Raw genomic sequence first — 26,922 nt, 5'->3', positions numbered from 1 at the left:
TGAAATGAAAACTCACATTCACCCCAAGACCTGTCCATGAATGTTTATAGAGGCTTTGTTCATAATCACCAGAAACTGGAAATGATCCAAATGTCCTTCAATAGGTAAATGGAGAAACAAATTGTAATCCATGCACATAATGGAATATTATTTGTCAATAAAAAGGAATTGCTGATACATACAAAAACTAGGATGACTCTCAGAGGCATTATGCAGAAAGAAGTCAGTCTCAAAATCTTACATGTGGTATGATCCTACTTATAGAACATTCTCGGGATGCCTGGGTGGCTCAGTGGTTGAGTGTCTGCCTTCGGCCTAGGGCATGATCCTGGAGTCCCAGGATTGAGTCCCACATTGGGCTCCCTGCATGGAGCTTGCTTCTCTCTCTGCCTATGTCTCTGCCTCTCTCTGTGTGTGTCTCTCATAAATAAATAAATAAAATCTTAAAAAAAGAAAAAAAAAGAACATTCTCATTCTCAGAAGAGAACAGGACAGAGACGAGCAACAGGTCATCGCTTGCCACGGATGCTGCATGGAAGAGTGTATGGGGAGGCAAGGAGCTGCAGCAGGGAGGTTTTTCAGGTGATGGAACTGCTCTGTATCCTGATTGTGATGGTGGTTACATGAATCTATAACATGTACTGATATTCACAGAACTGTACACACCAAAACGTCAATTTTACTGTGCATTAATTTAAAACTTAAAACAAAGGCTTTACTCAGTCTCTGGCTTCAAAAGTCCAGAAGTACTTACAGATTTTTTAATTCTATTTTTTAAACTTTTTAATTTTTTTAAAGATTTATTTACTGGAGAGAGAGTGTGTGTGCTTGAGTGGGTGGAGGCAGGGGGAGAGGGAGAGAGAGAGAGGGAGAGGAATCTTCAAGCAGACTCCCTGTGGAGCCAGAGCCTGATGAGGTGCTCGATCTCACAACCCTGAGATCATGACCTGAGCTGAAACCAAGAGCCAGATGCTTAACCAACTGAGCCAGCCAGGTGTCCCTAAACTTCAGTTTTTAATTAACAAGATAAAATGATTTGTGGCCTTTCTTATAAAATCTCATTGTCAAGAAAAGAACATATTTAACTTGGCAAGTTACATAACTTCACTTTGTCTCAATTTCCCTGCTGGTAAAATGGAGTAATAATACACTATCTCAAAGGGTTATACAAGGATTAAACAGTAAATGCTTTGTAAAGTTTGATGAATAACAAAAATACAGACAGTATATGTAACTCTGAAGATAGAAATGAAATACAATGCCAACCAAGTAACTTCTAAGTTTTATCCTTCTGGAAAACCAGGTTCTGATGAGTGCTTTTCAGAGCTGTCCCTGAAATACAGTACAACCCTGGAATTGGATTTTTACACAGAAGTAAACACTCACTACTGAGTCCCTGATAGATTTTTATTCTATAACCATTCTACATAAGCAAATTATTGTCTAAATCAGGGTCAGTGCTAAAGAAGGTCATACTACAGAGTTAAAAAAATCTTTCCCTATATTCATTAATCCCCAGTTCTACCTAACTTAATAAACAGGTAGACAGTGTGTACGTGTGTGTGTATGTCTGTGTGTACTAAGCAATGGTAGGTGTACTCCCTCTTGGAATACCATAGCTTAAAACACTAGGCAAAATGAGGATTCAACCTCAAGGCTTCTAAAGTTTTTTTTTTTTTTTTTTAAAGATTTTATTTATTTATCCATAGAGACACAGAGAGGCAGAGGGAGAAGCAGGCTCCATGCAGGGAGCCCAACATGGGACTCGATCCAGGGTCCCCAAGATCAAACCCCAGGCTGCAGGCGGCGCTAAACCGCTGCGCCACCAGGGCTGCCGGCTTCTAAAGTTTTCAGTCTTTAAGAATTACCTTTCTAGGGGCACCTGGGTGACTCAGTCAGTTAAGCATCTGCCGTCGGCCAAATCATGATCCCAGGGTCATGAGATGGAGCCCTGCATCAGGCTCCTTGCTCAGCAGGAGCCTGCTTCTCCCTCTCTCTCTCTCTGCCACTCCCCCTGCTTGTGTTTTCTGTCAAATAAACAAATAAAATCTTAAAAAAAATAAAAAGAATTACCTTTCTACATGGAATAAGGTCATAAACACAATGATTTTCTTCATGCCACATTTCTTGGATTTCTACTTCAAACTTATACCTCTAAGCATAGCTTTTAATTTTAGCACTCTCCCAACCCCCATTTATTTAATCCAGTAAGCATTTGCTTAGCATCTACTTTAATACTTTTTGTGATTTTCAAACTGCCTGACCCACCCTAATTTTGAAAAATGAAATGGAATAAAAAAATAACAGACTGCCTCACAAACAGTAAAGGTAAGTACTGTTTCATATAGCTTTTGTTTCAGGTGTGGGGGGGTATGAATGAAAGAGAACATACGTGACCACGTGTGCACGGCTTCTTACTGTGGGTCACAGTCAAAATGCTTAAGAAACAGTCCTATAGGGAATTCAATAAATAGTTCTGGAATGAAAACAACCAATTCTGCAATATTTGGCTTCTGTGGACAAATCTTTTAGTGCTCACTGCACCACCTGATCTTAGAGACAGAAGTCATCTTCAAAGAAAAAGAAAATTTAACTTTCCATTTGAGTTGACAAAAAGGTTCAAGAGAGACTAGGAGGCAGAACAAACTGTCTTTTGGATATTGTTTTAATACTTGACAAGGTGGAATAGATGCAGAAGTGTATACATTCTGGGACACCTGGGTGGCTCAGAGGTTGGGCATCTGCCTTCGGCTCAGGGCATGATCCTAGGGTCCTAGGATTGAGTCCCACATCAGGCTCCATGCATGGAACCTGCTTCTCCCTCTGCCTATGTCTCTGCCTCTCTCTGTGTGTCTATCATGAATGAATAAATAAAATCTTTTTAAAAAGATGTGTATACATTCCTTTTTAAAAAGATTTTATTTACTTATTAATTTAATAATTTATTAATTAATTTGAGAGAGAGAGAGAGTGTGTGCATGTGATATGGAAGGAGAGGAGGGGCAGAGGGAGAGGGAGAGAAAGACTCTCAAGCAGACTCCCTTGAGCAGGGAGCCTGACATCAGGCCCCTGAAACCATGACCTGAACCAAAACCAAGTGCTGGACACAACCAACTGAGCCACCCAAGTGCCCCAGAAGTGTATACATTCTTTACCACAACCTGACAGGAAGCAGTAAATAAATAAATAAATAAATAAATAAATAAATAAATAAATAAATAAATAAAGTAGCTATTTGAAAGTAGACAAAATTTGTACTATGCATGTATATCCCAAATTTAAAACATTGCATCTCTTACCAATATTGTTTAACTTACATTATACAAAATTTAATTTTTTGAAAGATTTTATTTATTTATTCATGAGAGACACACACACAGATAGAGAAGCAGAGACACAGGCAGAGGGACAAACAGGCTCCATGCAGGGAGCCCGATGCAGGACCCTATCCCGGGACTCTAGGATCACACCCTGGGCGGAAGGCATATCCTCAACCACTAAGCCACCCAGGTGTCCCGCATTATACAAGATTTAAATACATTTTATGTCAAACCACCAAATATTTTTTCTCTTTTTAAAGATTTTATTTATTTGAGAGAGAGAGAGGCAGAGAGTGTGCAAGACAGCGTGTGTGCACAAACAGGGTGGGGAGGGAGAGGGAGAGGAAGAAGCAGGCTCCCAACCCAGCAGGGAGTGATGCCAGGCTCAATCTCAGGACCCTGAGATCATGACCTGAGTAGAAGGCAGACATTTAAGTGACTGAGCCACCCAGGTGCCCCAAATATCTTCTTTTAGAGGAGAACAAGATATACCTTAGGATTATAAAAGTTCAAATATATCTACTTTTGGGGGAAAAAAAGAAGTCTTCATGCTGTGTAACATATAAGAAAGACTTTTTCTCTTTGAATAATCTTGTAGATAAAAACTATCTTCCAGGGGAACCTGGGTGGCTCAGTTGGTTAAGCATCTGCCTTCAGCTCAGGTCAAGATCCCAGGGTTCTGAGATCAAGCCCCACATTGGGTTTCCTGCTCAACGGAGAGCCTGCTTCTCCCTCTCCCTCTGTTGCTCCCCCTGCTTGTGCTCTCTCTCTGTCAGATAAATAAATAAAATCTTTTTAAAAAACCCCAAAACTGGGATCCCTGGGTGGCGCAGCGGTTTGGCGCCTGTCTTTGGCCCAGGGCGCGATCCTGGAGATCCGGGATCGAATCCCACATCGGGCTCCCGGTGCATGGAGCCTGCTTCTCCCTCTGCCTGTGTCTCTGCCTCTCTCTCTCTCTCTGTAACTATCATAAATTAAAAAAAACAAAAAACAAAAAAAAAAAACCCAAAAACTGTCTTCCAAAATCATCTGGTTCTACCCTCTAGGGGACTATAAGCAGTCTATTTTTTAAAAAGATGACTAGGAGCACCTGGCTGGCTCAGTCAGTACAGCATGTGACTCTCAGACTTAGGGTCATGAGTTTCAGCCCCACGTTGCTGGTAGAGCTTACTTAACAAAAAACAAAAAAAAAAAAATTTTTTTAAAGATGACTTGTCGGGCAGCCCAAGTGGCTCAGTGGTTTAGTGCCGCTTTCAGCCCAGGGTGTGATCCTGGAGACCCGAGATCGAGTCCCACGTCGGGCTCCCTACATGGAGTCTGCTTCTCCCTCTGGCTGTGCCTGTGCCTCTCTCTCTGTGTGTGTCTCTCATGAAAAAATAAATAAAATCTTTTTTAAAAAAAAAGATGACTTGTCTGCTAAAGCTTATACTAAAATCAGTTTTCATATTTAAAACCTTATTACAATTTAGACAAGATCCTAGCTTATTTCTTCTCTAGACTAAACTAAATATGACTTTCATGTGTCAAATCTAACAAAGTCAATGCTAAAACTGCTACCTGCCTTGTAGCATCAACTTAGCAAGTTGTTTTATAGCAGTGTTTCTCAATCTCCACACAGCCGACGTTTTAGACCAGATCGTTCTGTGCACTGTAGGATGATCCCACTGGATGCCAGAAGCACACCCCAGATCCCACTGTGTTAATCAAAGATATCTCCAGACATTGCCCAATGTCTCCTGGAGGCAAATTGCACTTGGTTGAGAACCACTGCTTTTATTTTTTTTTTTAAGATTTTATTTATTTATTCATGAGAGAGAGAGAGAGAGAGAGAGGCAGAGACACAGGCAGAGGGAGAAGCAGGCTCCATGCAGGGAGCCCAACGTGGGACTCGATCCCGGGTCTTCAGAATCACACCCTGGGCTGAAGGCAGGGCTAAACCACTGAGCCACCCAGGCTGCCCGAGAACCACTGCTTTACAGGTTTATATTTTAATCATTATTTCCATGTTTGGGCAATAAGAGGGAAAAAAATGACAATAGTGCAAGTACAGCAAAAAAAAAAAAAAAAAAAAAAAAGTGACCAAATGCACTTTTCAATAGAAGTAATGGCGCCCCAGCCATGATTACAGAGCCTGGGCTCACAGGAGCACCTTACCTGCCCCAACTTCTCTCGCCCCCGCTGGGCGGCAGACCCAAGGCACTTCACAATATTCCAAAACAGTTAACTATATTTAAGTAAATTTCTCATGTTGCTATTTGTTTAAAACCTTGGGTTTCCAAAAAGTTTAAGTATACCACAGTTATAAAAATATTAAGTAAATATTTTTAATAATTAGCAATTCAGGAAGGATTATTATATCATTATTATGAAATGATGCAATGAAAAGAACCATGTAGCAGTTACAAAGACAAATCTTTCAAAATATGTAGCTATTTTTAATTTTTTTATTTTTAAAATAAAAAAAAATTTATTTATTTGTTCATGAGACACACAAAAGAAAGAGACAGAGGCAGAGGCAGAGGGAGACACAAGCAGGCTCCATGCAGGGAGCCCAATGTGGGACTCCATCCCGGCACTCCAGGATCACACCCTGAGCCGAAGGCAGGCGCGCCTAACCCTGAGCCACCCAGGCGTCCCTGTAGCTATTTTTAAAAACATTCTCTGTTATACTTAACCCCTCTCTAAGGATAAAAGTATATAGGGTTTGCTCTCAGATGGACTTGGAAATTTTCTTAATACTGTAAAAATCCAAGCTAGGTCTTTAAGAATGTACTTTAAAAAAAAATTAAAACTATTTTGCCCCAGCAACTATTTCAATATTTAATTTAAAACAGGACATTAGGGGGATCCCTGGGTGGCTCAGCGGTTGAGCGCCTGCCTTCGGCCCAGGGCGTGATCCTGGAGTTCAGAGACTGAGTCCCACATCAGGCTCCCTACATGGAGCCTGCTTCTCCCTCTGCCTGTGTCTCTGCCTCTCTGCCTCTCTCTCTCTCTCTGTGTCTCTCATAAATAAATAAATAAAAAAATAAAAAAACACAGGACATTATAATTTCCCTATGGATTGTTGAGCAATACTTTTTAAACAAAAAAATTATTCAGTGGGTATACATTCACATGGATCAAAAATTTTAAGTACAGAAGAAAACACAGTGAATAGAGCACCATTACTCATGATAGCCCAAACCATAAATAATCCAAATGTGCAACAATGGTAGAATGGACAAATAAATTATATGTGTACAACTGATTATTATATGAGGGAAAACTAATTATTGTTACACATATTGTTACATATTGTGAAAATATGAATAGTATAAACGTAATTCTGAGCTAAGGACACCATACACAAATGAGTATATAAAGCATTCCACTTATACACAGCTTAGAAATTTTTCCACAACAGTAGTTTCCTCATTCTTTTTTGCAGCTATAAAATTTATTCTACTGCATGAATGTACCCTAATTTATTTATCCAATTCTATACTGATACACATTTAGGTTTTTTCCAAACTTTTGTTGAGTTTATTTAGATGAATTTGTATGCTTTTTATGCTAGAAAGAAAACTGTAGGGTTCTACAAGGAGGATATTTCAGGCGAGGTAACTTCAAATCCCAGCTCTAATAGTATATTACATACAGGAAAAGTCTCTGGGCATCTGGGCTATAGTCTTTCTTTCTTTCTTTCTTTCTTTTTTTTTTTTTTTAAAGATTTTATTTATTTATTCATGAGACACAGAGAGAGAGAGGCAGAGACATAGGCAGAGGGAGAAGCAGGCTCCCTGTAGGGAGCCCAATGTGGGACTGCATCCTAGGAGTCCAGGATCACACCCTGAGCCAAAGGTAGATGCTTAACTGCTGAGCCACTCAGGCGTTCCTGGGCCACAGTCTTAAGAGGAAATGGGGAAAAAACACAGATTCATCTATGCAACTAAGAGCACACACAGACTCTTCTCATCACCTCAAAAAAAAAAAAAAAAAAACCCAACACTTCACCATATATTTCAATGTTCAAAGGCCACAGACATTACTTAAAATACATTAAAATAGTACATTTGAAAGGGTGAAAACAATTCATAAGGACCTAGTGTAAGTCTCATTTTGTAAGCCAGGTAGTGTAATTAAGAAGTTGTAGTCCATTGAATTTCCAAAACTGAATCAAAATTCCAAAGCTGAAAAGTCTAAATTCCAAAGCAGTTAAAGACTCTATTCTTCACTAGCATTAAAGACAAAAGGAATCACCCAACACTGTATATCTTTGTGAAATCCAGTGAAGAGTAAGAACCCTCTGATGCTACATGCCTAGCAAGATCAAGAAATAAGGCCCTAGAGCCATACTCTGCATCATTTCTATTTCTGTTCTCTTCCAACAATCCCTTCTCACCACACACTGAGGAGTTTATCAAGAAACAGACAGAAGCAACCAAATCTCTGCTAGGCCATTTGACTCTAGTAAACCAGAACAAATAAGTTAAAAAACAAATAGAACCCTCCTCCCCAGAAAAAGTTTATGTAGCAAAATGTATTATAGTTGAGAAAAAAAATATGTAGCTCAATCATCTAAATTTTATTTGTTTAGTCAGTTTGGGCTCATACAGCATAAGTGCTCTTATTATTATTATACATGTGGCCGAGATTAATTTTTTTCAAGTGTTCTGCAAAATCTAAGGCAAGTCTAAAACCATTCTTTGCCAATCCCTCTTTATCAGCAATCCAATGCTAGTGACTGATTCCATTGATGGGAAAGCCCCGAGGTGGCTCAACAATAAAAGAAAATAAGGATTAGCAGAGTCCCTTGAGGTAAATCCTAATACATTACTGATGTGTCTACCTTATCTGAAAAGTCTCTAGGTAACTCTTGTGGGTTCACAGACTTATCACAATGATATCCTACAAAAATGACAGAGTAATTCTACAGGACCCAAGAAATTCCATTTTAAAAGCTCTCTGCACTGAATAAAACTGTATACATGGCCTTGAATCTACTTTCCAAAAGAATCTCTCAAACTATGCTTTAAAGAGGAAAAAAAGTCATATTTTACCATAAAATTACTTTTCAGACTAAAAACAAGGCTAGGGATACACACACACACAATCTGTAGGTATACGCCTAAAGTGGAGAGTTGATAAAATTTGACAGGTAAGGAGACCTGTCATCCACCAAAGCAAAAATGCCTAAGGCACTCAAACTTATAACCCTAATAACAGTTTATGATCAAAACCTCAGAAGAGCAGTGGGAATTCTTTGGGAGAAAATGTTAAATGTTTTTTTTTTTAATCAAACATAACTGCTATATAAACAAACAGATTAACTAAAATAAGCATCTGATGTCTTCACTGATTCTACCAAGCACTTTATGGCTTGCATTAACCATGAAAATTTACACAAGGCTTTGCACGTGATTCAACTCTGGACACAGAACTCATTGAGATACGTTAATGTCCTAAAACACCCTTTTCACCACACAAGCTCTGAATAGGCTTGAAACAAGCACAGCCTGTGGGTATCACTGCAGAATCTGGAGCTGTTTTACTGTCTCCACCACGTCCAGCCAGCCATAGAGCAACAAATCAAAGTTCCCATAAGCACGCTGCACCTGCAAGACTTAGGTATGCTCCAAGTCAAATATTTGCAATTTTTCATCCCAAATCTGCACAAATGAAAGTATGCAGATCGCAGCACCAGATCTCTCATTAGCCAAAATGATCTCTATTTCCCACATCAGCCATGTCCTACCATTTATTGAGTCCTTAATATATATATGTGCCAGGAACCATGCTAGCAGCTTGCATATATTATCTCTAATCCCTATAACAAACCCCATTCTACTGTTGAGGTATCTGAGGCCAGAGAGGTCAAGGTGATTTGCCCAATGCTGTAAAGCCAGTAACTGGTGGAGCTGATTCAAATCTTGTTCTGCCTAGCTCCAAAGGCTTCCTGATCCTCCTTCAGCTAAATTCACTGACTGAAACACAGTTTCCTTCTATCAAAGTAAATTCAAGTGCTGTCAGAAATAGGGACAGTAGCTGAGAAGACTATCATACCTAAAACTGGAGCACAAGATCCAAGAGTTCCCTGCAAGGAAATGCAATCACCTCCTTTAGAATAACTAGTTCCAAAGGCAATGGTACAAAATATAAGAGAATCCACAGGGGTTTTTATTGTTGTTGTTGGCTGTCTCTTTAACTGACTTTTTACAACAAGGGAAATGAAACTCAAGAGTATATTCACGTTTTTGTTGAAATTATCTAAAACCCTGAGTAAAGGGTGACTTTTTTTTTTTTAACAGTTCACTTTTATAGTTTACTTCTTCGATAGGCTCCAGACATTCCAAAACAAAATCACATCAGTAGCATTACTAATCAACTTTTTTCCTACAAACTTGAAAAGTATTTTCTTACCACACTACAAGATTACTTCCCATACTTAGAGCAGAAATGGAAACAGCTCTGGGCGTCACGAATCAGATCTTGAGGCCACAGTTGCAGAAAGTAGGTGCTGTTTCCCTTGAGTAGGAGCCGCTCTTCTGAAACCTCCTAAGGGAAGGGTGTCTGAAGAAGAGTGTTGAAGAAACTAAAGCAAGCTGTTTGTATTAATGAGTGAGCTGCTGGCACTACTACTCCTGAAGTGTTTCACTGCCATGCAATTGTTTTCCAGCTTCCAAGCTCTGAATCTGGCAGACAGAATGCTGTTCTCACAGCCATACATGTTATATGATCAGCTGCTCTGTGGTGTGTGGGTGTTTAGGTAAGTGACTGGTTATAAGAGGTTCTGCAATATTAAATCAAGGAAGCACACTGTCCCCTGAGATTTTAGTGATCTGTCACTATACTACGCTGACAAAGTAACATATTTGCAACTTTGAAATGGTTTGGGTTTAGGATAGGCAAATAATTTCTGACAGTAAAACTTCAGGCATGACATGAACAAAAAATATACCCTGTAATACAAGCCACTTCAAGCATGTTTATTAGATAATAAAAGATGCAATATTTGCAATCTCAGCATGCTTTCAAACTTCATAGGATACACTGCATAATTATCAGAATAAATGCTATTCTTCGTGTGTGTGGAATAGGTTCTATGCAAGATTCCAAGGCTCCCTTGCCTTCCAAAAAGCTGTTAATATCATGAAATCCTTAGCCTCTCAGAACCCCAAAAACGTTAAAAAAAAAAAAAGGTCCCAAAGGATTCCTTAGGTAAAAAATAATGTCCGAACTGTAAGCTCCTGAAGAGCTGGAGACTATGTTTCTTTAATGTCACTGCCCATCACAACACTATCACAAGCTGGAATAAGTCTCCCTTGGTTGAAATATAATCAAACAGCAAAAGCTGGATGCAGAGTGATTTAAACAAGAATAGCTGATATTTATCCTCTGCTTGTTGATGGAATAGTGCAACGTTCATCCCTAGTTCTAGATCCTAAACATGGAGACAGAATTCCCTAACTACAATTAAGATCTTTCCATTAGAACAAAGTTTAAAATGGATAATTCTGATGGCAATGTCATCTTGAATAGAGACATGAAATCATATTTAATAAAGTTGAAAAAATATGCACAAAGCAGGTGCTCTACTACAGGGATGATAAACCCTTCTTTTAAGAAATCAAATCAACCTAATCAACACATTATGGATAGGCATCATGAAACAGACCATTGACTTTGCTGTTGAAATTTGCTACATTTAAAATACAGTGCAAGGAATATATATCATCAACTGGTCAAATTCAGACAAATTATTTTGACTCCAGTTTTAACCTTTTCTGAAATTCTCACATACATCTCCTTTTTATAGGAAGACAGGGAATGATACCTTATAAATACCTAACCTGCTGTAATCAAAGAACAAAACACAAGGAAGGATACATATAATCTACTTTGTTGCTTACTGCTCAGACCAAAGTACTGTAATGCCAATCCTTAAGAAACAAAACTCAAGTTTCCTTTCACTTTTGCATAATATGGATCTCAACCTGATGTCCCAGGACTAGCTTCAAGAGGGGTATAACTGCATACAAAATGATGTGTCCTCACTAAGAGGACCCTAAAGGCTTCCATAATCCCAAAGAAAGGTTAGGAACCACTGAAGGAGACATTTCCAGAATCACTAAAACTCAGAGGTGAACATTTTCAACAAAATTACACTAAAGGTAGTGCCTATCCGAATACATGTGCACAGTCCTGATACAGGCAACCAACCTGCCTGCCAGTCCTAACCATCACAGTGCAGTTGACCACTCTCAAATCAGCCCTAGGCGGGAACATCCCCTGCATTCAGCGCACACACACACATGCCAGCCACAGCAGCTCTTCATTCCTTGAGCAGACACATGTTGTCAACAAAGCATGTGCTAGTTGCCATTCCCAGAACAATACAGGCCTGGCCATCTCTAGGAGAAAAAAAAAAAAATACACCTTCTTCCCAAAACATTACCCTATTTATTTACTATGTCTTGACAATCGAAGTTAAATATTACAACAAAATAAATGAAATGCACACACACCATTATGTATCTAATCAACTGAGGAAAAAAAAGCACCACTCAGGTATTACTGAGGGTACACGGGAGATGCAGATCAGGAAAACACTATGATAACGATGCTTGAACATGGGGACAATCAAAGACAGACTCACGCAGGGCCATCCTGAGAACATGGTTATGGAAAGAACCCTTCCCCAAAAGCAAAAGCACATTCCTTTGATTGGCACAAGCCATTCCTGACAATGGATCCGCAATGACAGGGGCTGCTCTGGCAATCAGGAAGTGTGTGTGTGTGTTGTGGGGGAGGGATGTACTAAATGTGATCAAAGACTGGCCCTCTTCAAAGAAGAGCATATGGATCTCAAACCGTGTAGAAAAGACTTCGAGGATGAGGCAGGGGCATTTATCATTTGTACAGGAGACATCCCTCTACAATGAACATGTTATGTGCAGATGTAACGGGGGTGTCACTACCTTTAGTGTTTCCCATCTAAGATTCTTAAGTAGAGTCTGATTGGAGGGGAGGAGAAGGTGGGGGGTGGAGAAAGATCTGCATTACCCTCTGGGGTGAGTGTTGGGCGGGTGTACACTGGATGCATTTTATCTCGGGCAGCACAATACTCCCAGGGGTTGGAGGTTTGGGCGCAACCGCAGGGCCGGGGAGGCAAAGGGTGCAAGCCGCCAGCTGCAGGGCAGGGGAATGCTCGCAGGAGGACCGGTGCAAAACCTCCCTCGGCCCGCTAACCCAGTCAACCCCAGCCTCCCCTCGTGTCTCGAGGCGAGCGGGCTCTCTGCAAAACTGGAGCCCGCCTGGGTCCGGGATGGGGAGGCAGAAGCGGGCGCCCCCGGCCCGAGCTCGCGGCCAGAGGAGCGCAGCGCCCCGGGCCTCCCCGCCGGATGGGGGCTGCTCCGGCCTAGTGCACGCAGCTGCCTCGGCGAAGGGTTAACCCGGCGCCCGAGCCCCGGCCGGCGCGGCGGGCAGCGGGGAGGAAGGGCTGCTGCAAGGGGCGCAGCCGCGACTGTGGCGTGTGCGTGGGGGGCAGGGGCTTCTACTCACCCTGGCCGGCCGCCTCCGCCTCCGCCGCCCCGACCGCCGCCTCGGCGGTCCATCCCTGCGGCGGGGGGCCTGTAGCCGCGGCGCTCGAGTAACAACCGCCGGCCGGGCCGGCCCCTCCCCCCCGCCCAACGTCTGTGCTCAGGGCCGCTCCGCAGACCCGGCCTCGGCCGCCGCCGCCGCCGCCGCCGCCGCAGCGCTACGTGGCCGCCGCTCCGACGTCTCGCGACTCCCTTCCGAGCGCGCGAGGGCGAGCGGGGCCGGCGGGGCGGGCGGGCGGCGCGCGGGGAGGGAGGGAGGGAGGCAGGGGAGGGGGTGTGCGTGTGTGCTTGTGAGTGCGGAGCCGGGGGCAGGGAGGGAGGGCGAGCGGCGGCGAGAGCGCGCGCGCGCCCGCGTCCCCCCCCCGCCCAACGGGGAGCCGACACCTCCCTCCGCCCGCCCCCCTGGCATCCCGGCCGCTGGGCGCGGCGGCGCGCATGCGCAGCTCCTCGGGCCGGCCCCGGCGCACCTTTTCTCCCCGCTGCCACAATGTGAGCGCCCCGCCGCCCAGATAACCGCCGACTCCCGCTCCACCCCCGCCCTCCCCCACTCCGCCCACTGCCGAGCGCCCAGGTAAAGGCGTGCACTGCGCGTGCGCGCCGCTCGCCCTGGGTCTGGGGGCGTGGTTGCTGAAAGGAAGCCAAAACGCCGAGTGGGAGGGAGCCTGGGGCGGAGGGTGCGAGCCTCCCCGAAGTAGGGGCGGGGTAGGATTAAGGCAAGGTGAAGTGAAAAAAGGGGGGACGAAGTGGGAAAGTGGGCCCGAGTGAGACTTGGAAGCAAAGGAGCCTTCTTCGGCTTATGAAGCGAAATGTAAAAAAAATCTTGACTGTGGCCTCTGGTGCTGGAGGGTAGGGTGAGTGACAGAAGGCAGAAATGAAGGAGGCAAAAGAGAAGCAGGAGTGTGTGTGGGGGGGGTCATCCGCCGGGGAAATGGAACAGCTCATAAAAAGTAGAGAAATTTAGAGATTGCCAGAGTGATCAGGAAAACAAATTTAGAGCCGCGTTTGTTCTGTGGCCAGGAATAGGAAAGGGGATATGTGTGTGCTTGAGACATTGAGCTGCTGCAAGAAAGGAACCCTCCATTGAAAGTATTACAGCATTATGACTAATTAGCTATTAATCATTAATATAATTAATGGTACTATTAGCTAACAAGGTAGCATTTATCCGAGTTCCAAGCCAAGAGAGGGTGTCCATAATTGCAAGTGCTTGGAGTACAGAGAGGGGAAGTGAGGCAGGCAAGGTGAAGGCCTTAGGGTGGAGAGGACCCAAGACAGCAACTTGGAGGGTCAGCATGACCCTTTCCCACCATAAACCAAACTTCCCTGATGTTCCGTAAATCTTCTCTCCATTGGAACTCCTCATCCTCTTTCCATTATTAGCAGCACCCTTAACAAATGTCTCTGCCTTAAGACCTACCTCTCTACACGTTTTCAATACAGATGGGGCTACTTCTCTCTAAAATAGCCACTCCTCCCACTCCCTTAAAAAAATCCCTGTAGCAAGTAAGATGACCTGAATCTGGGATAGGGTTAGGGAAGAGATTGGAACTTGATACACAGAAGGGTTCCAGGGCTAGCTAGCTCTGTCCTTGGCCCCTTCCGAAAACAGATGCTCGGTCTTTATTATACTTGGACTCCACACTCCAGGGAGTGTAATTTGGCACCTTTGGGTTGTATTCCTCAATAGTGAGTGTCTTCGGTGGATAAACACTAAAAGTGACATCATAATTCAGCAGGTAGAGAGAAATCTTTAGGCAGAGCAGGAGGAAATAAGCATACATAAGTAATAAAAGGAAAGACTTAGGGGTGCCTGGCTGGCCCAGTTGGTAGAGAACGCGGCTCTTGATCTCAGGGTTGTAAGTTTGAGCCCCACCTTGGGTATAGAGATTACTTAAATAAGTAAAAAAAAATTTTTTTTGAAGTAAGACTTAGATTTAATGTAAGAAAGAACTACTTGGCCTCCACAGGGGCTGGTGAGCCCAAAACATCTGACTGAGAGGTAGTTTCGCCTCTTTGTGCTTTTAGGACATTTAATCCGTTCCCTACTCTGCCCTGACAGGCAGACCAGTGTGCAGAGCTATGGCTAAAGAAGCAAGGTAACCTTCCAGGTATCTATGACTCTACACCCACAGGCCAACCCTCTGAAGGGCTCCTAGTAATTAGAATAGTAATATTATTACCTTGCACCTGAGGAGTGCTTTATGATTTCTGCAGGGAGGTTATGTCCATTATCTCATGAGATCTTCCAACAACCCTGTGAGGCAGGCAGGGCAGGTATTATTCCCAATGAAGGAAATTTGGGCCAAGGAATGTTAAATGGCTCAGTCAATCACTCAACCCAGAAAACAATGGAGGGTTTGACTCTGAAAGACTGCTACATATTCCCGTGGGTAAAAACAGGTAGCCTTGGCATGTGATAGAGAATAATTTTAATGTTCAATTCTACATTTTTATCTCCTTTCTTTCATGTTTCTCCCCCTTTTCTTCTCTCCAGGACCCTAGGACTTGCCCTTGTGTATCTGAAGCTTTGGTGACCAGTACTTTGGAAGGCCTTGGGCCACAGGGCTGGTAAGGATATCCCAGTTCCTCTGTTTCCCTCAACTCTCCCTTTTCATGCATTTACCCACAGAAGGGGGCTGCCAATCAGTGTCCTCATTTGACATGTCATAAGAAGAGGGCATTTGCCCTCAGCCAGACTGCTAATCCCAAGTCTCTCTTCTTTAGCTGCTGGCACGACACCTGACAGTCATTGCAAGCAACATTTAGCACCCACACCTGGCCTTACTGGATGTAAGATCAGGCTTCAGTCATCCCCGGTATTCTGGCCTTGGATTGTTTTTCACTGATTTCTTCATTAAGGCAGTGGACAAAACCCAGTAGAAGCCATTTCTTAAAAAAAGTTTTAGTATACACACACACGCACACACACACACACACAGAGGAATATTACTCAACCATAAAAGGGATGAGATCTTGCCATTTGTAACAACAAGTGGGAACCTAGGGTATTATGCCGAGTGAACTAAGTCAGAGAAAGACAAATACCATATAATATCACTTAGAAGTAGAATCTAAAATCAAAACAAATGAATAAACAAACAAAAAGTAGAATCAGACCCAAAAATTCAGAGAACAAACTGATGGTAGCCAGAGGGAAAGAAATGAGGGCTTGAGCAAGATGGAGGGAGGGAAGTAGGAGATATAGGCTTCTGTTTATGGAATGAATAAGTCACAGGAATAAAAGGCACAGCATAAGGAATATAGTCAGTGATGCTGTAAATAGGATTGTCTGGTGACAGATGCTAGCTACACTCATGGTGAGCACAGTATAAGGTAGAGAGAAGCTGAATTGCTATGTTGTATACCTGAAACTAGTGTAACATTGTCAACTATATTCAAATACATAAATAAATAAACAAGTTTTATTTTAAAAATGTGTTTTTAAAGATTTTATTTATTTACTCATGAGAGACACACAGAGGAAGAGACATTGGCATAGAGAGAGAAGCAGGCTTCCTGCAAGACTTGTTCCCAGGACCCTGGGACCACCACCGGAGCCAAAGGCAGATGCTCAACCACTGAGCCACCCAGGTGCCCCTAAATAAAAAGTTTTAGTATAAAGTTCTGCACACTTTGACAGTTCTGAAAACCTTCAAAGATTTCATTTAAATAGCAGCAGACATATATGGTTCTTGGATGGTCTGATACAAGCTCCCTGCTCACTGCATTTCCTCACTCCCCAAACTTGCAGGAGTAAACCCACTATTAGTGATAGTTGTTACCACCTGTCTTTAAACAGGGGTAGTGGCTGTGGCTCCCTGTCATCTCATTAGTATAATCCAGTCCCTGTACACTAGACTGGGGGTGGGGGTCCTGGCCATGGGCTCATAGGTTCTCATACTTGCAGTGCTGCAACCTTTGCTCAATTCCTTTACCTTTTACACTTTGTAAAAAAAAGATGGAATTATCCGGCTCTTAGAGTCTTCCAGTTCTGATACCTAGGATTCTATTCTAGAAAGTTGACTTTGTTTGCTAATATCTTGCAATACCACTCCTTTGCTAAGAATCACTATCCAGTTCCTATTGTTCCTATAAGAAACTGCCCCCTTTACAGAATAGATAAAGCTGGCCTGGATTCTCCTGCTTTATCCACTTTTTCTCTAAGTGATGGTGTTTATAGATAGCTCAAAAAGCTGGACTTTTGGCTTTTCTGCCATAGAGCTTGCATGCGTACATGCCCTCATGCAGTGTGTATGTATGTTTATGTCCAATCTTAAAGGGATTCACTTTCAAGGCACTTTCACTCTGTGCCCCCTCACTTCCTACCACCCCTGCTTGAATTCTAGTGAAGAAGCAAAATAAATGCCAGGGTGTCCTAAAAGAAAAAGAGAAGACACCCTAAAAGTCCAGATCCATGAATGCAGCTGTTTTGGTTGGGGATAGAGATGAGGGAGGCTATTGGGATAGCCAGAGTCCCTTTGGTCAAAGCCTGGTTTCAGCTGCAGCATGGCCTGGGGCCATCATTTGGCTCATAGCCCCCTACAGCTATGGTCTCTGTACATCAAAATGCATTTTGTAATTCTTTAAAAGCCATGTTCATGTGACAGTTTCTACAAATCTTTAGTCTACATTACCTCATTTCATCCTTCCCTCAATGCTGGTAGGTAGGAAGGGCAGAAAATGTTTGAAAAAGTGAGCAGAGGAGGGGCCTGGGAGAGAGAGAGAATCCTTAGGCAGACTCCGTGCAGAGCTTGGAGCCTGATTCGGGGCTCTATCCCACAACCCTGAGATTGTGACCTGAGTCAAAATCAAGAGTTGGATTCTCAGGATGCCTGGGTGGCTCAGCAGTTGAGCGTCTGCCTTCAGCCCAGTTCGTGATCTGGGGTTCGGGGATTGAGTCTTTTTTTTTTTTCTTTAAGATTTTATTTATTTATTTTTTTATTTATTTGAGAGAGAGAGAGAGAAAGGCAGAGGCATAGGCAGAGGGAGAAGCAGGCTCTATGCAGGAAGCCCGAAGTGGGACTTGATCCTGAGTCTCCAGGATGATGCCCTGGGCTGAAGGCAGTGCTAAACCAATAGCTCCCCTACCCCCTGCCCCGGGCTGCCCCGGGATTGAGTCTTGAGTCCTGCATCGGGCTCCCTGCATGGAGCGTGCTTCTCTCTCTGCCTATGTCTCTGTCTCTCTCTGTCTGTCTCTCTCTCATGAATAAATAAATAAAATCTTAAAAAAAAAAAAAAAAAGAAAGTTGGATCCTCAGCTGACTGAGCCACCCAGGCACCGCCTGCCCATTTTCTCTTCTCTTCTCTTTTCTTTTCTTTTCTTTTCTTTTCTTTTCTTTTCTTTTCTTTTCTTTTCTTTTTTCTTTTCTTTTCTTTCTTTCTTTCTTTCTTTCTTTCTTTCTCTCTTTCTTTCTTTCTTTCTTTCTTTCTTTTTTTCTTTCTTTTTTTCTTTCTTTCTTTCAACAGCAAATAATAACAAGGCCTGGATTTTAAGGGTCACATGGCCAGAACTAAAACCTGGGTCTCCAGGATCCAAGTCCTGGACTTATGACACTGTGCTGCAGCCCTTTGCTGGATACCATACAAAGCAAAATGAACAGAACAGATGTGATCTCTGCTCTCTGGAAGTTTGGACTCCAATGGACAGCCACAATTCAAGCAAACATGAAGGGACAAAATTATTCACAGTCAATTCACATATGCCAGTAAATAAGTGAGTTAAATAGATCAGGAAAGCTATGTTTACTTGGTCTATTTTTTTTTTTTTAATTTCTTGTTAGAAAGGGCAATGTTAATGAGGCTAAAGTCTTAGGCTCGTCCTATCCTAACTTGGTTTGCATATGAAAAAGTACTGTAGTAGTGCTGCAGGCTCTTTCATTCTTTTGGCTCTTTGTCTTCCACATTGTGTCAGCTTTCCCGGAACATATACCAAGTGTCACACAAGGTGGGACTCAAGAATCATTACTATGAAATTATCTCTGCCTTTAAGTGACGTCTTCAAACCTTTTCCTAAAGCAAAAGCTTCCATTCACTCTGCCTCTACCATCTCTACTGTTGGAAAAAGGACAGATCCACTCAGTGCCCATCCTATTGTTAGAAGGCCTGAGATTCATCTTTATCCAAGCAAGACAGCCAGTTAGGACAGCGCAGAGGGGGACTTGGAATTTGAGGGGCATTGGTATTATCCCAGAGAAGCAAGGCCACCACCACCTCACCTGCAACAGCTTAACTTCCACGTATTTAAGCCAAGGCAGAGAGGACTTAGGTTACGGAATGTGGGCAGCTGAGGGCAGGAACCCCAGCGGGAGAACATCCTCCTATCTGGAACTATAGCAGTCCAATTCCTCCCCTGGGGGTTCTGCCTCAGGGTCTGTCTCCAGCAGTGTGATCTAAGGTAGTTAGGTCCGAATTGTGTTTGAGTCTTTAAAGAGGCTCTCGGATTCTTTTAGGCAGCGTGCTTAATTATTGTCTGTAATTGATGTGACATGTGCCCCAGAGGCATGCACTGAGGTCCAATTGAAGTGATGGTTTTTTAAAAATTGGAATTAATTAATTAAAGAAGGCAGCTGTACTGGGCTGTGAGTTAGTGCCAAGCTCTGTAACCCTAAACCAGCCAACCCACCCAACCGGCCTCACCACCTGAGGTACAATCCTGAGGTTCTCACGGAGGTGGGATGGGAGACCCAGGACTCGGTGCAGGAAATGAGGGCTGCAAGGGGGAAGTTGGGGGGAGGGGGCTGTGAGTCAGGGGACCCTCTCTTAACTTTCATAACCCTCAAAAATCTCGAGAACTGTTTGGGTACCAAAAGAAGTGTGTGTGAGTGGCTAGGATACTGCGGAAAGGGAAGACAAGGTTCAAGGATGTATGTGAGATGATGGGGAGGGGCAGTCAAGGGGCAGGAGGGTGTTTGGGGCTGGAACGGGATGCGGGGGAGGAGCTGTTGGCAGGAGCGATGCAAAACAGACCTGCTCGGGTAAGGACTAGGAAGACTGGGGGTGGAGAGGACCCTGTGGGTGGAGCTCAGAGGAGGTAGGGCCCGGATGTGGGGGCGGGAACATGGAGCCTGGGGCCTCTGGCATTCAGAGGAAGTATTAATTAAACCCCTGACCTGAGGTGGTTAACAAAGCTGTGGCAACTTTTCATATGAGTTGAGTTAATAACAATAATAACAATAATAATAACAATTAACGATAATGAGACCTTATCTGCAGCAAGTTGTTCCTAGAGCTTTGTAGGCATTAAGTCATTAATTCCCTGGCCCCTCGGGCCACCTTTTTCTGGAAGTAATGGGAGTCCAAGAGGACACAGACAATCTTTGCGCTGTTGGGCCTGTTGCCACTGGCTGGACAGGTTAGTTCATTTACAAAGGGAGAAAATCCAAGGTTCTTTAGGGCTTCATGAACTTTAATAAGCTTTTGCATTTTTTTAGAAATGGTATTTAAACGGGATGAGTACAGAAATGTAGAACTCAGTCACCAGAAATGCCTAACCAACTTTGATGTGAAAACTCGATCCCAGGACCCCAGGATCATGACCTGAGCGGAAGGCTCAACCACTGAGCCACCCAGGTACCCCTGATGTGAAAACTCAAGTCCTCCCTGAGAGCATCAGGTTGAATAGTGTCTGACAGTGGAGAGTGACCTGGGGATGACCAGGAAGTGACCTGGAAGTGACCAGTGACCTTCTGTGAAGCCCTAACTAGTGGCAAGGCTGAGCCTCTGCTGCAAACAAGGTAAATTGGAGGACTTCAGGTAGCTACCCTCCACAGACCAAGGAGGGAAGGGAAATTTAGAGCAAAGACCCAAGGCCAGTAAAAAAAGGAGGGTTGTCCTACATTGGGGGGGGGGGTGTCACATGGGACTGAGCCTGGGAGCCAAAGCCTTGGGCATACCTGAGTGCCAACAATGACCAGCTTTGTAGATTTCAACTGTTATTTCATTTTATGTGTTTCGCATAACAGTGAGTACTTCAAATTATATGCACCCAGTCCAAAGACAGGCTTTCATTTGCATGCCATAAACCGTGAGAGTCATCATCATTCTCCTAGTCAAGATCAAAGACAATTAGACCTTGCATTGTGCAGCACATTTTTAAACAAATAATCTCAATATACGTAAACAAGGTATCCTGGTGGTCTTTAGGTTTTTCTCTCCATTAATAAAGGAGACATGTGAGATCCAGAGCAGGAGCTGAGCTTGTCTGAATCTCAGAGTTGAGCAGCAGAAGAATCTGTGTTCATGACAGTGAAATAAGAGGGATGAGACCTCATTCTCCTGACCCTTGCTATCCTTCCAGAACCATAGCCTTCTTTCCCTTTCCTGTGCCACTTCAGAAAAAGTCACCTACAAGTACTAGAACTTTCAGAACTTTGAAGACTGCATCAAAGAACATACAGTAAAGTGTTACACGGTGAAGTTGAGAAGAGAATGTTCTGGCTAACAAAATAATCTGGTTAACAAAGTAGTACCTAACACTTAGTACTAAATGCTAAAATAATCATTGTTTATCTGAATTTCAGATTAATTGGTTGTCTTATATATTTATTTATTCATGAGAGACACACACACACAGAGAGGTAGAGACAGAAGCAGGCTCCATGCAAGGAGCCCGACATGGGACTCGATCCCGAGGCAGCACTAAACCGCTGAGCCACCCGGGCTGCCCGGTTGTCTTATATCTTATCTGGCAACCCTACTTGTAGGTAAACTGCTGGGAGGTTCAAATCCAACAACAGGCAGGAAAGAGATATTTCACATAGAACTAAATGGTCATTTCAGAGATCTCACAGAAGAACGCTTAAGACAAACTGTCATCAACTCTTTAGTATTATCCAACACCCAGACAGAAACCCAGCATAAAATGGGAACAGATCAGGGGAGCCTCTATCCTTCATGTCTTTATGCCAACAGAGAGGAAGAAGCAATGTTCCACAGAGCAGTGTGCCATTCCGAGGAGCTGCATGTTTCCTCTGGTCCCGAGAATCCCCTGGTGCTTGGATACCTCCTTCCCTATTATGCAGATGGTCCTGGGGGAAATGGGACCCCTAGGGGGCTAGGTTTTGTTTTTCATCACATTGACTATGAATGGCCTTTTCTTTTTTTTTTTTTAATTTTTATTTATTTATGATAGTCACAGAGAGAGAGGGAGAGAGAGAGGCAGAGACACAGGTAGAGGGAGAAGCAGGCTCCATGCACTGGGAGCCCGACGTGGGATTCGATCCCGGTCTCCAGAATCGCACCCTGGGCCAAAGGCAGGTCGCTATTCTTAGCACTTACCGAGCACCAAGGTGTTCCCAATTTGTTGAGTGCTTTCCACTGTCCTGTTTCACTTCTATTATCCCATATAATCCTTCCTACTGCCCTTTTGTGGGAGGCAGTCCCATTTTATAGATAAGAAAACCAAGGCAGAGAGAAATGAAGTAGGAAATGACCCAAAGTTACAGAATTCTTTCACAGTGGACTCAGGATTCAGTCCAGATTTAGACCTTTGAGCCTGCTGTTTTAACCATGAAGCCTAAGACCCCAATTCAGTCACCCCAGCCTTCTGCTCAAAATTCTTCAATGGTTTCTGTGGTAAGCAGAACCATGGCTCCCTAAAGATGTCTGTATTCTTTTTTTAATTTATTTTTTATTTTTTATTTTTGGAGTTCAATTTGCCAACATATAGCATAACACCCAGTGCTCATCCCGCCAAATGCCCCCCTCAGTGCCCATCACCCAAGATGTCCGTATTCTAAAGATATCCACATCCTAATTCCTGGCATCTGTGAATATGGTACTTTACTTGGCAAAATGGACTTGGCAGGTGGGGTTAAGTTAAGGATCCTGAGATGCAGACTTCATCCTGGATTATCTAGTGGGTCCAGTGTAATCACCAAGGTCCTTAGAAGAAAGAGACAGGAGCATTAGAGCCAGAGAGGGAGATGTGGCATGGAAGCAAGGGTCCGAATGAGGTGAGTGCCAGCTCTGAAGATGGGAGAGGAACATGAGCCAAGGAGTGTGGGCAGCTTCTAGAAATGAGTAGGCCAAGAACTGATCTCCCCTAGAGCCACCAAAAGGAACACCACCTGCGGACACCTTGATTTTGGCCTTGCCAAACATGTGACCACCAGAACTGTAGGATAATAAATCTGTGTTGTTTTAAGCCACTATGTTGGTTGTAATGTGTTACAGCAGCAGTAGAAAACTAATACAGCTCCCCATTACTTACAGGGAAACGGGAGCTACTCTCTAAGGCATTTAAGGGCTTTGGGTTATCTGCCCCCCACCCCTGCCCTCTGCCTGCCAAGCTTCCCATGCTGAACTTCTCTAGGAGCCTCACAAGGTCTCTCTTACTCCCCGTGCATTTGCATGTGCTGTTTCTTCCACCTGGAACACCGGCTCCTCACTTGTTTGTCTGGCAAAGTTCTCATCCTTTCCGTCTCAGATCAAACAATACCTCCTCTGTGGAGCCTTTCCTGGGGCTCCTTTCCTGCATTTCATATGCACTCCCATTAAAGGACCTGTTTTTCCCTCCCTGGACTATAAGCCATTTGAGGGCACGGGATCTTTCTCCTCACCTTTGAACTCCCTTTGCATCCCGCATGGTCTCTGGTATGTGAAATAAAGGTCCCTAGAGACTAGAGCTTTTATCCTGACCTGCACCTTGGATGTGTTGCAACCCCTCCAGCCGCATCTCAGATCCTTTGATAACAACCACTGGGGGAGACTTCCCATCCATCCCCTCCCCTTCCCTCCCCTTCCCTCCCCTTCCTTCCCCTTCCTTCCCCTCTCCTCCCCTCTCCTCCCCTCTCCTCCCCTTCCCTCCCCTTTCCTAGTGAGAGATGAAGAATGAAGGAAATCAGGCATGGCAGTGTTTCAAATTCAAAAAAGAAAAAGGCACAAATCGGGGTGCCTGGGTGGTTCAGTCGGTTGAGGGTCTGCCTTTGGTTCGGGGTCATGGTCTTGGGGTGCTGGGATCAAGCCCCACATTGGATTCCCTGCTCAGTGGGGAGTATGCTTCTCCCTCTGTCTCTAATCTCCTGCTTATTCTTTCTCTCTCTTTGTCAAATAAATAAATTAAAATATTTTTAAAAAAAGAAAGAAAAAGGCACAAATCAAAGTTTTATAATAGTCCCATCATATCCATAGTGTAAAATGCTTCTTCTCCAGGTCTCGATTTCTTCAGCTGGAAAATGGATCTAGAGACAAGCAGCACAGGAACAGGAGCTGCAGTGGCTTCAAGCCTCATAGTATCCCCCACCCCCACCCCATCCATGGCCCTGCTCTTTACTCTCAAGTGAATTCCCAGGTGTTGGTTGCTGGAGATCTTGGGGGAGCCTTTCCCACATTCTTTGGTTTCATGGTTTCTCTGTAATAGGCACGCCAATGTCGGGTATCGTCTTGAGCAAAGGTTTCCCCACAGTCACTGCATTCATGTAACTGAGTTCTGGAATACTGAGTCAGATGCGCCTACCGAGCCTCCAAACTCACCTGAGGGCTCTCCCATGGACACATCAGATACAAAATTTCTTTCCATCAGGAATTCTCTGATGTTGTATATGATGGTTACTCCACCCAAATAAAGGCTTATTCACATTTATTATACTTATGAAACTATTCCCTGTATGAATTCTCTGATGTTTAATGAGAAGTAAATGGCAAATGGACGTCTTGATAAAGGCCTATTACGTACCCAGCCCTGTGCTCAGTGTTCAGGAGTTCAAAACGTAAGGAACGGCCTCTGCTCTATAGAAGTTTGCAACCTGGTTGAGGAGACAAGATTCCTGTGCATGAAAAAGCGGGGGAGCACGAGAAGCTGTGGAATCATACCAGGCTACAGAGTTTAATGGAATTAAATGAGAATTCAGAGAAAGGAGCATTTGACCAGAGATTAGGGAAAAGATGGCATGAAGGATGATGCTAGGCTTTGGCTCCACCTGAAAGGATGATAGGGCTGAGGCTGGAGGACAGAAGAGGAAGGAGTTTGGGATGTGGCTTTAGAGGGATGAAGACATACTTCTGTAGGAACTCACTGGTTTGGATTCTGGAGGAGAGAGGGAGAGAGGGACGGAGGGAAAGAGGGGGGAGGGAAAGAGAGAGGGAGGGAGGGAAGAAAGAAGGAAGGAAAGAAAAAAAAAAACTAAAAAAAAAAAAAAAGAAGGAAGGAAAGAAGGAAGGAAACTCTTTCCAATATAGTGAGTTGCTCCTCCATTTTGGAAACTCCCACAGATTTACATCAATAAAATTTGAAAATTTTATTTCTCTACTGCTTTTCTTGTTTTAGACTTCCAACCACTTTCACTTTTACCCGGCACGCCTAAAAAGGAACCCTCTAGCACTACAATTTATATGCATGGCCCTGTCCCCCACCCACCCCCAGCATTCTTGGGGCCCATTTCAGTTCCTTGACTCTGCATATCACCCCAGGTGACAGAGGCACCAAGTGGGGAGAAATGGTCACCCAGGAGAGTGCCCCAGGCAGACACCCCTCCCCAGCCCTTCTGACCCTCTGAAACAGTCCCACATGGGAGGTTGACACTAAGAGAGTAGAGTCATCGAATCCAAAGGCTTTTTACTTATGTCGGTTTTATAGAAGATTTTCGAGAGCATTTGGAGTAGGGAGCACTTTATGACTCCTTGTTTTCTCCATTCTGCAGAGGGCGGCCGACAAGCAAGAGGGTGGAATTTGCAGTGTCTGTCTCGTCTGGGTGAGACAGTTGGAAGACGTTTCTACCAATTATAGTGGTTAAACACTGACTCAACAGCCAACAACCTCATGAGGTGTCAGAGCCTTCATTCATGGACAAGTTTCAAAATGAGACAGGATAGCACAACGCATCATGGGCAGTGCCGTCAGAGAAGAGAGGAGAGTGGATTTCACACACAACAAGGTGGTTGTTTTCTGGATGGATCTCACCTCTCAGTGGGGGTTGGGGAGGACAGAATGGGGGCTGGTGCTTTTTTTTGGGGTCTTACCACGTGGACATCCTGTGGGAATATTCCCCCCTCCTCAGCAAGATACACTCTGCTCTGTGAAGAATCCAGGCCGGAAGTACAAGAGATCTATGAAGCTGCCGTGGAAGTCCAGCCCAGACGCTAGGGCCCTGGGTGGCCATCCAGTCTGACCACACACCCCATTCTACTTTCAGCATTGGTGTCTGTCCTCCCTGAGAGTTCATGGGCTCCCCCAGGGCAGGAGGCATCCTAGTCACATCAGAGCCAGCTCAGTACCTGTCACAGTGCCTGGTACACAGCTGCCGTTCAGTAAATGTTTGCTCAATAAATCAACTATAAACTTGGAAATAGTTCCCTTAAAGAGCTCCTCACTCTTGTTCAGAAGTAGAGTTATACTGCAAACGCTGGTGTGCTGGGGATGGGAAGGGACACTGTTGGGTAATAATAATGATAATAATAATAGTTAGAAACACGTGGCAGGCCTTGGGAAAGAGCCCAAAAGTTCACATTGTATTTGCTAAACAATAGGGAGCCAGTGCAGGTTCTTCGGGTCACCCACAGGAGCAGGCAAGCAGGTAGAGGCTTTAACAGGCTGCATTTGGCCTGGAAGAGGGTAGGGTCACCAAAGAACAGTGCCTCTTGGAGTGTCCTGATCACTGTGGCAAGCTCAAGAGCTGACTTTTGTGGCAGGAAGCTGAATGGTTCAGCTGGGTGGGTGTCAAGATGAGCGCAGTTCCCATGTGAATGTGGAGAGGTGGCCGTTGGAACAGCAGAGGCCAGTGCAGTCACAGCCAAGGAGGGCCAGGGAGGAAGGAGATGCCTTGGGAATTCTGGTGTCATATTCTGTGGAGTGGAGGTGAAGCCAAAAGGGAAGATTTGTCTTTCTCCAGAGAGAGTTTCCTGAGGACAGAGGACATGTCTTTTTTTTTTTTTTTTTTTTTAGTTTATTTGTTTATTAATCTCTACACCCAACTTGAGACTCAAACTCACAACCCTTAGATCAAGAGTTGCCTGCTCTTCCAACTGAGCCAACCAGGGACCCCAGACAGAGGCCATGTCTAATGTATCTACACTCACAGCTCCAAGCA

The 26,922-nt window shown here is 44.1% G+C and overlaps 1 protein-coding gene and 1 long non-coding RNA gene across 2 annotated transcripts in view; one reads left to right on the top strand and one right to left on the bottom strand.

Annotated features, from left to right (window-relative positions):
- The window catches only part of ZNF652 (zinc finger protein 652), a 66,056-nt gene extending 52,859 nt beyond the window's left edge, over nt 1-13,197 (bottom strand). Inside the window, exon 1 of the mRNA XM_041725170.1 lies at nt 12,861-13,197. The gene's annotated coding sequence lies outside the window, so the exon portion shown is untranslated. The remainder of the gene's footprint in view (nt 1-12,860) is intronic.
- A 139-nt stretch (nt 13,198-13,336) lies between these two features.
- On the top strand, nt 13,337-26,533 carry LOC121473716. Its single transcript, XR_005983210.1, has 3 exons — nt 13,337-13,469; nt 15,393-15,466; nt 25,537-26,533. It is a non-coding gene; the product is annotated as an uncharacterized LOC121473716 (long non-coding RNA).
- The last annotated feature ends 389 nt before the right edge of the window (nt 26,534-26,922 follow it).

The sequence above is a fragment of the Vulpes lagopus genome, chromosome 12 (assembly GCF_018345385.1).
Source record: "Vulpes lagopus strain Blue_001 chromosome 12, ASM1834538v1, whole genome shotgun sequence".
NCBI classification, from domain to species: Eukaryota; Metazoa; Chordata; class Mammalia; order Carnivora; family Canidae; genus Vulpes; species Vulpes lagopus.
The sequence above is the reverse complement of the archived record's forward strand: the minus strand, read 5'-3'. Positions and strand labels throughout refer to the sequence as shown.